Raw genomic sequence first — 13,171 nt, forward strand, 5'->3', positions numbered from 1 at the left:
TCTGTTATGATTAATTTTTGAATTTCCAATGTGTGGAAATTCCTGTTATGTTTTCGGAGAAAAGCATCTGAGGTCCGTGCCTCTACCCTGTCATGTTTCCAGTCCTACCTGTAAGCCCCCCACCCTTTCTCAGAACATCAGCCCAGCAGCTCTTTGTCCCAATGTCTTTGTTCCCAGTACTTTGGTCCCAGCTTCCTACCTTCTGCAGTCTTGCACAAAGGTTCCTTCTCCTCTCCCATGCTCTGTCAGACAAACACTGAAACCACAGCGCAGGCAGCAACACTGTTCATCTTCTGTGCCTTGAGACAGCACGGCCACACCACATACCCTACTGTGCCGGTGGGAGAAAAGGTTGCCGTCCACCCCTGGGTTTGAGAACGGGCAGAAATCCTCCAGAGAACATGCATTTCTAATGTCTTTGTGTAAAGCGGGAGTTTCTGAGGCTCATAACTTGAGTAAATGTGGGAAAATTTTCACGGAAATGGGCAAGTATACATTCCTGACATCAGAGGGATCCTCCACATCAACTGATGATCAAAAGACAAGTCTTTCATCCAAATTAGGTAGGGATTATTAATTCTTACTGGTATCCCTTTCAGGGCTTTTTTTTAGCGTATACATGAGAATAAAGTCTCCCTAATTTTTTTCTGAAAACTCAATTATTTTTCCTCCCTTTTTCAAAGAAAGGGGAAAAGAAGGATGCAAGGTACAGAGATCAATCCCTGACATGGGAAATTTCACCCCAGTTATTTCAAACATAGCAAAGTTCATACACAACTGAAACAAGGCATTATAATGATGCAGCATAAATTTTCAACATACTTAATCATAAACATTTCCTTGTACGTTGGCTATAACAATCAGCTTCCAGGACTATTTCTGTTAAATGGAAAACAAAACTCTGTTTTGTTCTCATATTGATTAAAAGGTGTGCTAAGATCCTGTAAATATTTAGTCAAAAACTTGTTAATAATCCTTCCTACATCGTATTGAAAATGTTTGGCTCAGTCTGAGCAACCTCTTCAACTGAATTCCCAAAGCCAACCCGCAGCCATCATAATGCAGAGTTTTACCTTCCTGTCCCAATATACATGACACGGATAAAACCAGAGCAGTACAGCAGGGTGCCCAATACAAATTAACCAGGGGATCGTTGAAGACTTCAAGCTATCAGCTTGGAGACTTGCCTTCCTCCCCTTCTCCTGCCAGCAGCCCATCCACCTTCCCAAGCCCCACGGCCGCTCCCCTTCAACCCGTTGCCCCCACCACCATGGCACATCTTGGCCTCTACCTGAGGTGGGCAGTTGGCCAGGGCCCATGCTATGCAGGTCACATGGAAAACAGGCTGGAAAACAACAGGAAACCATCATTTCTCATGCTAAAGAAAGGAGTGACCAGAAGTGAATGAGCAAAATGCTTATGTGCCTGACTCCTGTGACACTATGGTCAGGGTGAGCTTCAGCCCAGTTTTTTATCAGTCTTAGCATCAGCGTTGAGGACTGATTAGAAAATTGAATTGCCTTCTCCCCAGAAAGGCTGGAGGAGAAGGTGATTTTTCTGGCCTGGGTGAGGTGCTTTGAAAGGGGATCCCAATGCACGTTGATAGGGGAGCTGGCAGTTCTGCTGCTTTGATGGTACCTGTTTTGTGGACAAAAAAAATTACTTCAGTTTCCAATGCTGTAAATCTGGAACCCCTCATCACCACCAAATTAATAAAAACGTCTTTAAAAAGTGAATAAAAAACATGTAAAAAGCACTAAGTGGCCAGAGTCTGGCGCTTGAAGCCCAAGATCGGATGGTAGAGAGGGAGCAGGGGGTCTCTTTCTCACCTAGGTAATGATTATACGAGCCCCATAAGGACATAGTTAAATCAAGTATTAAGAAGCCTACACTTAAGAGGGGGAAAATATGTCAATCACACTTTGCCTTTGACAAAAGGAAATTCCTTGAAACTGAGAATGGGGAGAGAGCGGGAGGGAGAGTGTCTCGTCATGTGGGTGGCCAGGAAACTGGAGGCCAGAAAAGTACGAGAGAGAGAAAGAGTAAGAGACAGGGGGGGAAAAAAACCCACCAGACTGAATTCTAATCCAAATGCTGTGAGGCGTTCACACCAGGCCTTGTGAGAATATTAACAAGGTTACAGGAGAGGGGCCTTTAGCCTCGGGAATTATTAGTGAATATGGAATTATATTTGCGCAAACACAACCAGATGCAAGCAGCTAAATGCTCTGCAGATGTGAAAGGAGACGGAGTGTGTTCCAAATGGGCAGCAGCTTCGTGCGTTTTAACCCTCCATCGTGGTGCCTGGTTGCCTGTCTGAGAGGGCTGCTTTTCTGAAATGGCAATGGGATGGAAGGGACAGGGTCTTCTTTTTTATCAGAAATTCGAACATGGGTACACTTTAGGGATTATTCTTCCCCAGAGCCACTAGCATCTCCCAGCTGACTATCACGCTGAAGAATACATCCTGACTACATTCTTTTATCTCTCTGTGCCTTAGATTAATTTCCTGCAAGTTTTCATTTTTCTTCCATTTTGCCATGTCTTTTTCTAAAATCTCCCTCTGTCCTCCTTCCCTATTTTTCCTCATTGTTTGCTCTCTCTGTTTGCATTGTCTAACTCCATCGTGGTCTCAGCAGTTAGCTCGTATGCACGACATTGCAGGCTGTTTCCATTAGAATGAGAAATTGATTACAAGAGCTAGGTATTTCTTTGAAGTAATCCTGTTTTACTACAAACAAAGTCCTGCTTCTTGAAATACAGTAAGATTGAACAAGAATCCATTGCTTTGCTCATGATCCCAGATCTGCTTGCAGTCAGGGCTCTGCTCAACAAGCTCCTTCCCTTGGCTTTCTTTCAAGGCCATTGTGTATTCACTTCATTTCTTGTACCATGATTTTTGGGTTTGCTCCCTGCCTGTTCCCTCTCGCTTTCCACTGTTTCATTCACTCTAATCAATCCTCTGACCCTGCATTCAATGTTTACTTTGGGCAGTAGCCTCCATTGTTTAAGTTATTACTAAACACAGGGTGTTCCCTCTTTTAGCCAGTGTGGAAGGCAGCGAGCACACCTAGCACCCTGAGTGGGATTTATGGATGATTCGAAACCAAAAAGTTGCCTCTCAGCTCCCAAACTCACATTATTAGGGCATAATACCAGTAACTCAGTGTCTCAGTTGAGAATGCAGCTTCATCGTTCTAGCTGAACCGTTACTTTGAAAGTAATTACAGTCCCTACTCTGAAGAGGAGAGAGCATATACTGACTCTTTAAAGATCAACTTTACCAATTTAAGTACAAAGCCACTGAAATGGCCGTAGGCATAATTGTAAAGGTTTTTAGCGTCATTCTGTGGCAGGGTTAAGACTTCTGCTCAAGAGGAAATTTTCTGCTATGAAGAATAATGGCAGCAAATGACTGTTCATCCTATAGAATTGTAAAAGTATGGAGATCTGGAGGCTTATGTATGTGGGATTTTAACAGACTACAGTTTGACTTGGGTGAGTATGCTAATTGAGGTTTTAATTACCTGAATGTTTTGAATTCCTATTAAGTAAGATCTCGCCCGTTTATTTCCTTGAATCACAATGCTTGGTTTCAAAAATAATCACAACATTCCTACAGTAAGGCTTGTGCAAAAATTACTGATAATGTATGCCCTCAGATTTCATCATCTTTTAAAATATTTTCTATCACTGAATGCATGTTTTAGAGGCAATTAAAGACTCTAGAGTCAGGGCAGAATTTTCAAACTCAGGCATGCTTTATTGATAATTCTTTACTCCCTATGAAAAACACAGTGTACTCTCCTTAACAGTACAATATGTATGGTTTGATTACAAAACAAATTTTCCAGTAATTTCAAAGATGTGTTTGAATATATTAATTTGCTGAGAGATTAAAAATCAGGCATTTAAAAAAGTGGACCACCCATTATTAGACCTCCTGTTGTCTCCTATCTTGGTAAAAAGAACACAGACTCCAGCAACCCAAGAGTATACGAGGCAGGAGGCTGCCCAGTGAAAAGGGAGGGTGGAAAAATATCACATCTTTGTAGATGAAATGCTTATTATTCTGTGACAAAAATTGTTTCCTATTAACACTGTCAAATAAGAATTTTGTTCTCTTTATGGGGGAGTCAAGGCATCAATGGGAAAGAACAGCAAAAAGGACTTCAACCTCCCCTACAAAACTGGCTAAAAGCTCTGCTAGCTCCCACATAACTGGAACTCATTGTAACCTTGCACGAAGACTTTATTTCACTTGCTTCTTGTAATTAAGCTGGTTCTGTTTGGGTATTTTTCCTGTTGCATGTAATCTTGTTTTCCCCTCAGGCAGGGCCCAGAGGCTGCTCAGTGGACCACCGCCTCCCCTCAACATGGCTGCTGCTCCCCAGTGCTCTGGATGGGCCGAGAGCGGTGGCAGGCCTCAGCTGGTGGCAACGCTGAGAAGGCTTTTCTCCATTGTTCCCAACGGGGTCTGTGTTTTATGATGCCTCACAGTATAGGCAGCCACCATCTCCCCCGAGGGCAACGGCAGTTTCTGTTTCATGGAGAACAATGGATGATGGTGGCCAGTCCAAAAGGGAACAATTCTGCATGGGGGGGAAAACAACAACAGAACAACTTTTAGTTACAAAAAATAACAGCAAGTATGGCATTCATATGAAGCATCTGGGAGGAAAGCACCTATTGTGCCAGATCCTCTTTACAGACAAGCTGAGAGGGAGGTGGGAGGCAGCGTGCTCATTTTCTGCACTGAAGGGGAAGCCAGAAGCACCCTCCCTGGAGGAGTGATGGAGAGGAAAGCGGACATGTGTAGATAGCTGGCTCCAGGCTTGTAAGCAATGTGGACAAAATCGTATCTTGCTGCCCAAAGGAGAAGGGACAGGGTCACTTCTGCCATGAGATGGAGGAAAGGTGAGGAGCTGAGGCAGAGGGCTCAGGGAAAAGCTGTGAAGAGCTGATCAGTCGCTGCCGCCATCACCAAGAGGCCAGACGAGCTGGAGACATGGACTGATGCTGCTTGGTGGTGCCGCCCTCCTGCCCAGCCAGAGCTGGTGCCCATGCAAGCCCCTCGCTCCCTCAGCAGCGGCGGTCGGCCTGGGTCTCTAAGCCTTAGGCACAAGAAAAGCAGGTGGCAGAGCAGGGAGGTTTTGCTGTCACCCCCAACCAACCTGACGCTCTAGGCAGCTGGTCACTCTGCCTGAATTAAGTGCCAGTTTGGCATACAAGGGGAGCGGGATTGTGTGAGCCTGGGGAAGTTCATACATTCACAGAATAAAGCCAGGCTAAGGGAACGCAAACAAGGGGATCGTGTATGAAGAATAATTAATGGTGGGAGGTGACAAATAAGCAGGAATTTGGAGTGCAGAAAGCAAAGAGTGCTAGAGTCTATTTCAGCAACGTTTCATTGCTCTGGTGAAACAAAGCAGCTGCAAACCCAGTCAAAGTATCCCATAAACCAGAGGTGTTCTGCGTTCCCCAGATGGGAACACAGTAGTCAGAGCATAGCCATGAATGTGCGTATAAATGGTAAAGTAAAAAAATTAACATTGAAAATCTTTATCTGGGAGTGTTATTTAATATTACATTAACACACGTGAGTGATTTTTTTTAGAGATTATTATAACAACTCTGCATTTTATGTACTTCAATCTTTCTTGTATCTAGAAATACACTTAGCTGTGCCATATCTACATTTTTGTAAAGTGTTTATTTTGGTACTTCGTGACAGTCTTATTTTTTAAATTAACATTAAATCATTAGTGAAGTGTATATTGAACTGTACATTAAATGGATGTTACATCATTACCAGTTCAACAGGTGTTAAGCCCCTGATCCCATATGAGCAATTAGTATTTTTATTAACCACATATAGAAGAAAATATGAAAGCACTGCTAGTAAAGTTTGCAAATGATGCACAGCTTGGTGGAATGACAAACAGTATTGAGAAAGAGCCAGTTACACACAGCTGGGTTGTTTGGTAGGAAGGGGAACTCATTCAAGCAATGTGTCTGAACACACATAAATGGGGAAGGTCACACACCTGGAAACAAAAAACCTATGTCACTCTTACAAGTCGGGGGACTGTGGAAACCACCGACACTGAAATTGGTAGACAGAGATCAGACAGAAAGAATGTGAGCTCTCAGTGCGGTGCAGCAGCTAACACTATTCTCAGATATATAAATGTTATTTATTGTTCTATCAATCTGTGCATCATCTGCAAACTTTCTTAGCAACACTTCTATTTTCTTTTTTAGCAGATGGTTGAGTAGAAGCAGACGAATTATATTGAGAATAGCAATAGTATTGTGGCACCTTTTGGTGCTTACCCTGAACAGAAGAGCTTGAAAAACTGAAAAGATTAAGGAGCCACAATTGTAATTTAAAATGTGTAAAGCCTGTTTTATGACAGTTTTGAAAAAAATCAGTCCATGCCATTTCTTTAAGAAGAAAAAAAAAACCAAAACATTCTTTGATTAAAAGGGGAGAAGATTTCTGAAAGTAAAACATGTTTTAGCTTAAAAGACAATGAGGTTATACAATCTAAAATTGGAAAGTGAAATTAGACTAAATAGATAGGAAGTAGGGCATATTTTTTAGGAACTGGAACAATTTATAAAAATAAATTATAGGTTCTACATCGAGGACTTTTCAAAAGTGTCTGGTGCCTAATGAGCCCTGATTTAAATGCGTATTAGGCAAGCAGATCTCTCTGTACCCTACTCTCACATCTGTAAGATCCCTATTCCAATAAGCAGGTCGAGGGATTCACTTCATTATTCTTTGTAGAGTCTCTTCTGAGAACCTTGGACAGATATGTAAGTCACAGGCAACTGTTCACACTGTAATATATCCTCCAGAGAAAGTGCGAGAGATATCATGCTAATTCCCATTGTAAAAAGGCAGCTGTGAGGTTCTCTTACTAAACTGAGCAACCAGTTACAAAGCAGTGGTTCAGACTGTGTGAGTTCCTACCTATTCCTGAATTTTCCAAATCTGTTTGCTTATGGGATTTTTCCTAACTGACAATTTCTTAACTTTGCCAAACTTGTTTAAAACTTTTAAGTGTTCTTCATTTTTCTATTAATTCTAGTAATAATATTTGCAGTCTTAGGAGTCTTTAATATGTGCACAGGTATGGAACTGTCACCATCAGTTGGGTATACCTGAAGGAGGTTTGGCAGATGGGCGAAATGATTAGGAGAGAGAAGACCATCCTCACCAATAATGTTGCCCAGAGTAAAACTCTAGTCCATGGACTGTTACTTGAAGACGTGCTTCCACTTCAGAAAGGAAGAATCGCTGTTGTGTACCAGCAAAAGCCTCCTCGGTGCCCAAGACAATTATGACTGAAGAACCAGTCCAGACGATGATTTTACCAGCCTGTTTCCCAGATTTGTTCCAGTTTTGCATACAACTTAACAGACCTTTGGGTACAATGGGGTGAGGGAGTACATGAATCTAGTGAAATATATTTTGGGTGGTATTTGCATTGATGCATATTAGTGTATCAAAGTTTTAAAAGGAGGGCATTTATGTAGGAGATAGGAAGGTCTCAGGGCAGCATCTAAACCAATAACATTTCCTTCTTTCCAGGGCTAAATTCCTGTAAGAATACCAGAAAGTACGAGAAAGTACTGTATATCTGGCCCCCAGTGCTTCTTACAACATCTATTCTCTCCTTTTCCAGTCTTGCATTCTTTAAAAGCAGACAGATATGGATGATACGTCAGCACTAATTTTTTCTCTGTGAAGTCTGTTGACATAGCCATTTTTTTCTGTCTGCGGATATCATTTAACTTATAGAGAGTAAGCATGCCCATTCACCATTTCTACTGACGGTCCCTAAGAACACTTATCTGGACAGCAATATTTGCATATAAAACTGAATTTCAGATACAAAATACAGGAGTTATTAAAAGCATTGCTTATGTTACACCCAAAAATATGTTAAGCATTTTAGAGATATAGAATAAGACAGCTCTCTGCTGGGAACAGCGATCGAAGGCTTCCTCAGACACCCAGGCTGGATTAACCACCGGAAATAATAGCAGAATTGGGTTTGCTATTTACTGTAGTAAAGCAACCTTGTCTATAAACTCCTTATTGCTGCAAACCAAAGGTGTGTGTCTGGGGAGGGCAAGCTTTTCCCCTTGATGTTCCAGGACATGGAAATACAATCCTTTTTCAGACACAGATGTTTGCAATAGAAAACTTTCACTCCGCTCTCTTCTGTTTTTAATCTGCTCATGACAGGAAACACAGATTCAAAATGAATGTAAAGAACACAGTCACCATAACTGATGATAATAGAAAAGAACATGTAGGAAAAATTTCTTTTTCCCAACATATTATAGGGAGAAAAGGTTTACAGATTTCAGAAGATTCTAGGTGCTTTTATTTCTCAGCGGCTACCAGTACAGTGTTTTTCCATGGACTTCACAGGATATAGCTCTCTGCAATGCTATGATACTATCAACAGTTTCAGCATACAAAAGATAATACAACGCTTCTTCATGCTCTCTGCCAGATCTTCAGCACTTTCAAACTACTACCTTGCCAAAGCTCCACTGAACAGACAGATGTATAAAAATGGTCAAAGATTCTTCCATAGCATGTGTAAAATGTAAAATGAAACAGGTAAGAGTAATTGATTCACCCTCTTCAGCCAGTCTTGCTGCTGACCTCTAGGCGCTCAAGATTTTCAAAGACGTACTTTTAAACTACGCCAACCTACACGTCTCAAGTGAAGTTCTTTATGTACGACAATGTGAAGGGGTTGACTGGACTCTTTCCTGTGCTTTTTGGTTGCATGTTCCAACTTCTCCTCTTACTCTGTTCGTCAGATCCCACCCTACCTGGTCTCCCTTCTCTGCCTTCTCTAGTTTGCCTAAATCCCCTTTCCTTGCCCTTTCATTCCGGTAGTACCTTGCTAGTGACATCCTTCACTTAAAAAACAATGGGAGTCACAATATTTACATGGCGATTTCTGCAAATTCATTTATCACGCTGTGTGTCGTACACTTTTTGATCTGTGTCCGCTTTATCTGTTTAGACTATGAGCTATTTGGAGCAGGGGCTGTCACCTGGTGCGTGCTTGAGCAATGCATAGCACAAAGGGATCCTATTTCAGACAGTACCAGAGCAATACTGTAGCAAACAATAAAAACAATTGTAATTATAATTAGCCCTCCCCCAAGCTACATTAAAAAACATGATCAAACACTCAGAAATTGAGAAATGACAGCATCAACACTGTGATGCAATTTTAATTCACTTCCCTCTCTTCTTCTGTATAAACATTACGATCCTGTCTCTAACTATATGATAGCATACTATTTTTTCTGCAAGGGCCTTCCTTCATTGATTATTGTTCATTTTTTAAAATATTTTTTATTCAAAATGGTGTCCTAAAACTTTCTTACCATAGGATTTTCTGTCATAATCCCTCAATTGAGTAGAAAATTACTAATTTCCTTTTACATTATTCTTTGTTAGTTTTATCAGAGAACGTGAATGATTCCAGAGTATTAGTGAAATTATTTTGACAATGCTGACTTGAACAGCCGTTACCCTATTTTAAAGATGGGAGCTAAAGCACAAATAGATTAAGCATAAAACATAAATCTTACACGTTAAATTAATAGACATAGGTTCTAATATTTTAGGCCGTTTCATGTTTTTAGCATATGGTATATTAGAAGCACAGTAGCAAAAAATCAGCTTTTAGCTAGGAGTGCACGGAATTTCTGCTAATGTTTCAGGCGAGGAACACAAAATATTTTAGTACACATGATTTTTGACAGTGGCAAGGAATAAAGCCAGGTTTTCAAAATTTATTCAGCTTCTTAACCATTCTTCCTTTTCACAATCTGCTGCCAACTAATTTCTGCGTTAAATAAGATGAAGAGGCTGTGCATAAAAACTCTCTGCACATCCCTAACTAATTCCCAGGACCCCATTCACATTGTACACCAACCAAGGCTGGGTCCTGTGTAAAGCACTGCCTCTTCAAGGCTTCATGAAAATAAAAGTTTTGTGGGCTGTAGCCCAGCTACAGAGGTCTTTCTACCCAGGAAAAAGAATCGCAGACTTTCTGTTCTCTCCTAGCACTATCCTGCATTTTCACTAATCGCTTATTTGAGCACATGCCTAAGTCTTCTCTTAAATCATTTTATGGCTGTTGTCTGTAGTTTTTTCCTTCATTTTTCAGTATCTCTTTTTAAGCATGGAAACCCAAAGTGGACTTAGTATTTACTGACTGGTACCCCAGTACTAAAAAATCACTTAATTGACCATTTCAGCAGCAGGACTGCACTAGCAAATAGAGTTGCTTGTCCAACATAAACTCCAGATCTTTTGCAGGATCACTGCGTCCCAGGAGTCACACACTCACCTGAAAGATACAGTCTAGAACTCTTGTTTCTAAGTCAACAGTCAGTTTGGCGGTATTAAAAACAGATAATTGCACTAGTGTTATTTTGACTGAGTTCTAGTTCATGTTCACCTGTTACTGGTATTTTCCTAATTTGGGCTCAGTAGAGGATTCTGCACATCTAAAGAGTCTTGAATGGATTCACAATGTGCATTGGGGTAATATGGGTAGGGGAAAAGCATCTAGGAATCATACATGAGAAAGTTCAGAAGAGTTTCAGCAGCAGCAGCAGGAAATTTCAGAGGACAATAAATATGAGCAGTGAATCTTTCTCCTCCCCTAACTTGGCCGTCTCTCAGGATGCAAGCCATCTCGTCTTCTCTGGCATTCTCAAGCCAACCTCTTCCTCTTCTCACCCACCTTGCACCTTCACACCACTCTCCCTCTCTGCCTGCACCAAGAATATCCCGTGCTTATTCTTCTCCCTGCTAGATTTCTGTCATAGTAGTAGGCTCTTCTTGTGTTAAAGAGCTGTTGTAAACATTGTATTGATTTTTTTCTTTTTGTTCAGCTTGAGTTTGGGTTCAGCAAAGACTTCAAAGTAATAACTCAGGCTCAGTTCTGGTTAAAGAAAAGAAAAACAACTTCAATTCAAGTTTTTACTTCTGTTTCAATTTGATTTTAAAACATGATTTATTTTAATACACTCCTATTGTCAGAATGGTCTGAGTGATCACCATGTTTATTTACAAGTCTGTCAATATTTGTGTCAAGGGCACATCTCAACATAAATTATTCAGTATGTATTTCCAGATTACTGGTAACAGTATTGAGTAGGGCAAAGCACGGGTCACCATAGAACTCTACTAAAAGTCTCCCAATTCAAATTTAACAAGTACTTTTGGAGAGCTGTCAGCTAATCGGCCCTTAGTCATTTAAGGTGTGCTTCTCTGTATGTTTAATTAGAATGCTCTGTGGTACTAAGTCAAAGGTATTACAAAAGCCTAAAAAGTATCACCTTTTACTGTTTCCTTTATTAACTCAAATTCTAATAACCTTGAAAATTAACACTAATACTTTTTAAGTAGTATTAACTATACCTTCATTCTTTACTCTTTTATCACTGAATCCCACAGAGCTTTTTTCTTCATAATTTTGCCTCAAACCAATGTCTGACTTACTGATTTAGAACAACATTATAATATTTATATTTCGTAGATGCTGAAAGCTTTCTCCTTGGTAATTACATACTGGAAAAGAGTTTGTTTTTAAATTCTTTACAACTGAAAAATTGTCTTAACATTTCCTTATCACATTATCTCAATTTTCTTTACAACTTTTTGAAGCTGTTTATATTCCATTTGCCTCTTCAGCATCCCCCTCTTCACTGCGTTAGTTTAAGACAGTTCTACCTGCTCCAAGTAGTCTTCAATGGAGAACAGTTCTAGTTGTGAGACAGAGGCTAAGGCATCTGTGCATCCCTCCCCCCATCAGGGTCGTCACCTGATGCTCCACTCAAAGCACGTCTTCAGTCTCACATTAGTGGAGCAGCCACAGGCTCTTGTCAAATTTTTTTTGGCCTTAGGACCGGAAAATCTCAAAAAATACCACCTGGACTTTTCCGTTTTTCAGCTTCTTTCCTGATGTGTCCTACAATTCAACCAGCTTCACGTGATTTTTGCCTAGTTATGTTCTCAAAAATGGCCAACACATTTTTGCTGAAATGTAAGCCTGAATAAAAATGTCAGACAAAGATGAACATTGCACATAGAAGTTTTCAGCTCAAATTATAAACAATATCTACAGTGATGATGCAAATGATGAAAAAAATATATGTACAATTTCTGGGTTCAAGTTGAAGTTCTTATTGACTGTGCAAAGTAGATTTTTTACAATTTGTATTATAGTAGAGTCTGGGGAACTAAATGAAGATTAGGCTCCAACATACTAAGCACTGTTCGTACAGAGTTTTAAAACTTAAAAATTGTTGTTAACCAAGGCATCAAACTGAAAATAAACAGTTATGTAAACTTAGAGTGTTTCTAGCTATCAAAATTACTTCAGGATTTTACAGTTAGGAACATTCTACGGTAATATCCTCAGTGATAGGGTTTGGACTAATCTTGCTCAATACCATGTTGGCTACTGGAAATAATCACCCGTACGATGCATAGTGCCACTGATAACAGACCTACAAGTGCACCTTCTTTCCCGATTGCTGGTTTGTTTCCCCAAATCCTGCAGTAGCAGATTCCCACAGTTACTGCCCCAGATGTTTCCAGCCCTGCAGCTGAGCTGCAGTTCACATCACCTGAACATTGGTAACAAGCATTTTGTAGCTTCCCAGCCTGGGAATTGAACTGGGTAGAAATTAACTGAGGAGAAACCTGGCACCCTTCCCAAAAGAGCCGGCATGAAGGGTTAATTTACAATGTCTTCAGGAGCATGTTAAACCTCATTTATAACTTCAGTGTTACTTACTTGTTTTGGTTCTGTTATCTGGTGCATCAGAAGCGGCATGGGCACAAAGATTGGATTTGGGGACGTGACGTGTCAGGGGTGAATGAAGAGCTGCTTCGGCCTTGGTGTTTGGCACAAAGCAGGGCAGATTCAGGGCTGAGAGCAGTTTTTCAGGGTTTTCAGTGGGGATTGACTTTAGGTAGTTTTAGGAGTAAAAAACCGGAGTGAAACGGGCAGAGGCGGGTATCTTCAAGTAAGGGCCAGGCTGGGGATCTCTCAGTGGAAAAGCCGCCGCAGGCACGGTCGGGCGGCTCCCCTGAGGGGAGCAG

The sequence above is a fragment of the Pygoscelis adeliae genome, unplaced genomic scaffold, assembly GCF_000699105.1.
Source record: "Pygoscelis adeliae isolate BGI_AS28 unplaced genomic scaffold, ASM69910v1 Scaffold120, whole genome shotgun sequence".
Taxonomy (NCBI): Eukaryota; Metazoa; Chordata; class Aves; order Sphenisciformes; family Spheniscidae; genus Pygoscelis; species Pygoscelis adeliae.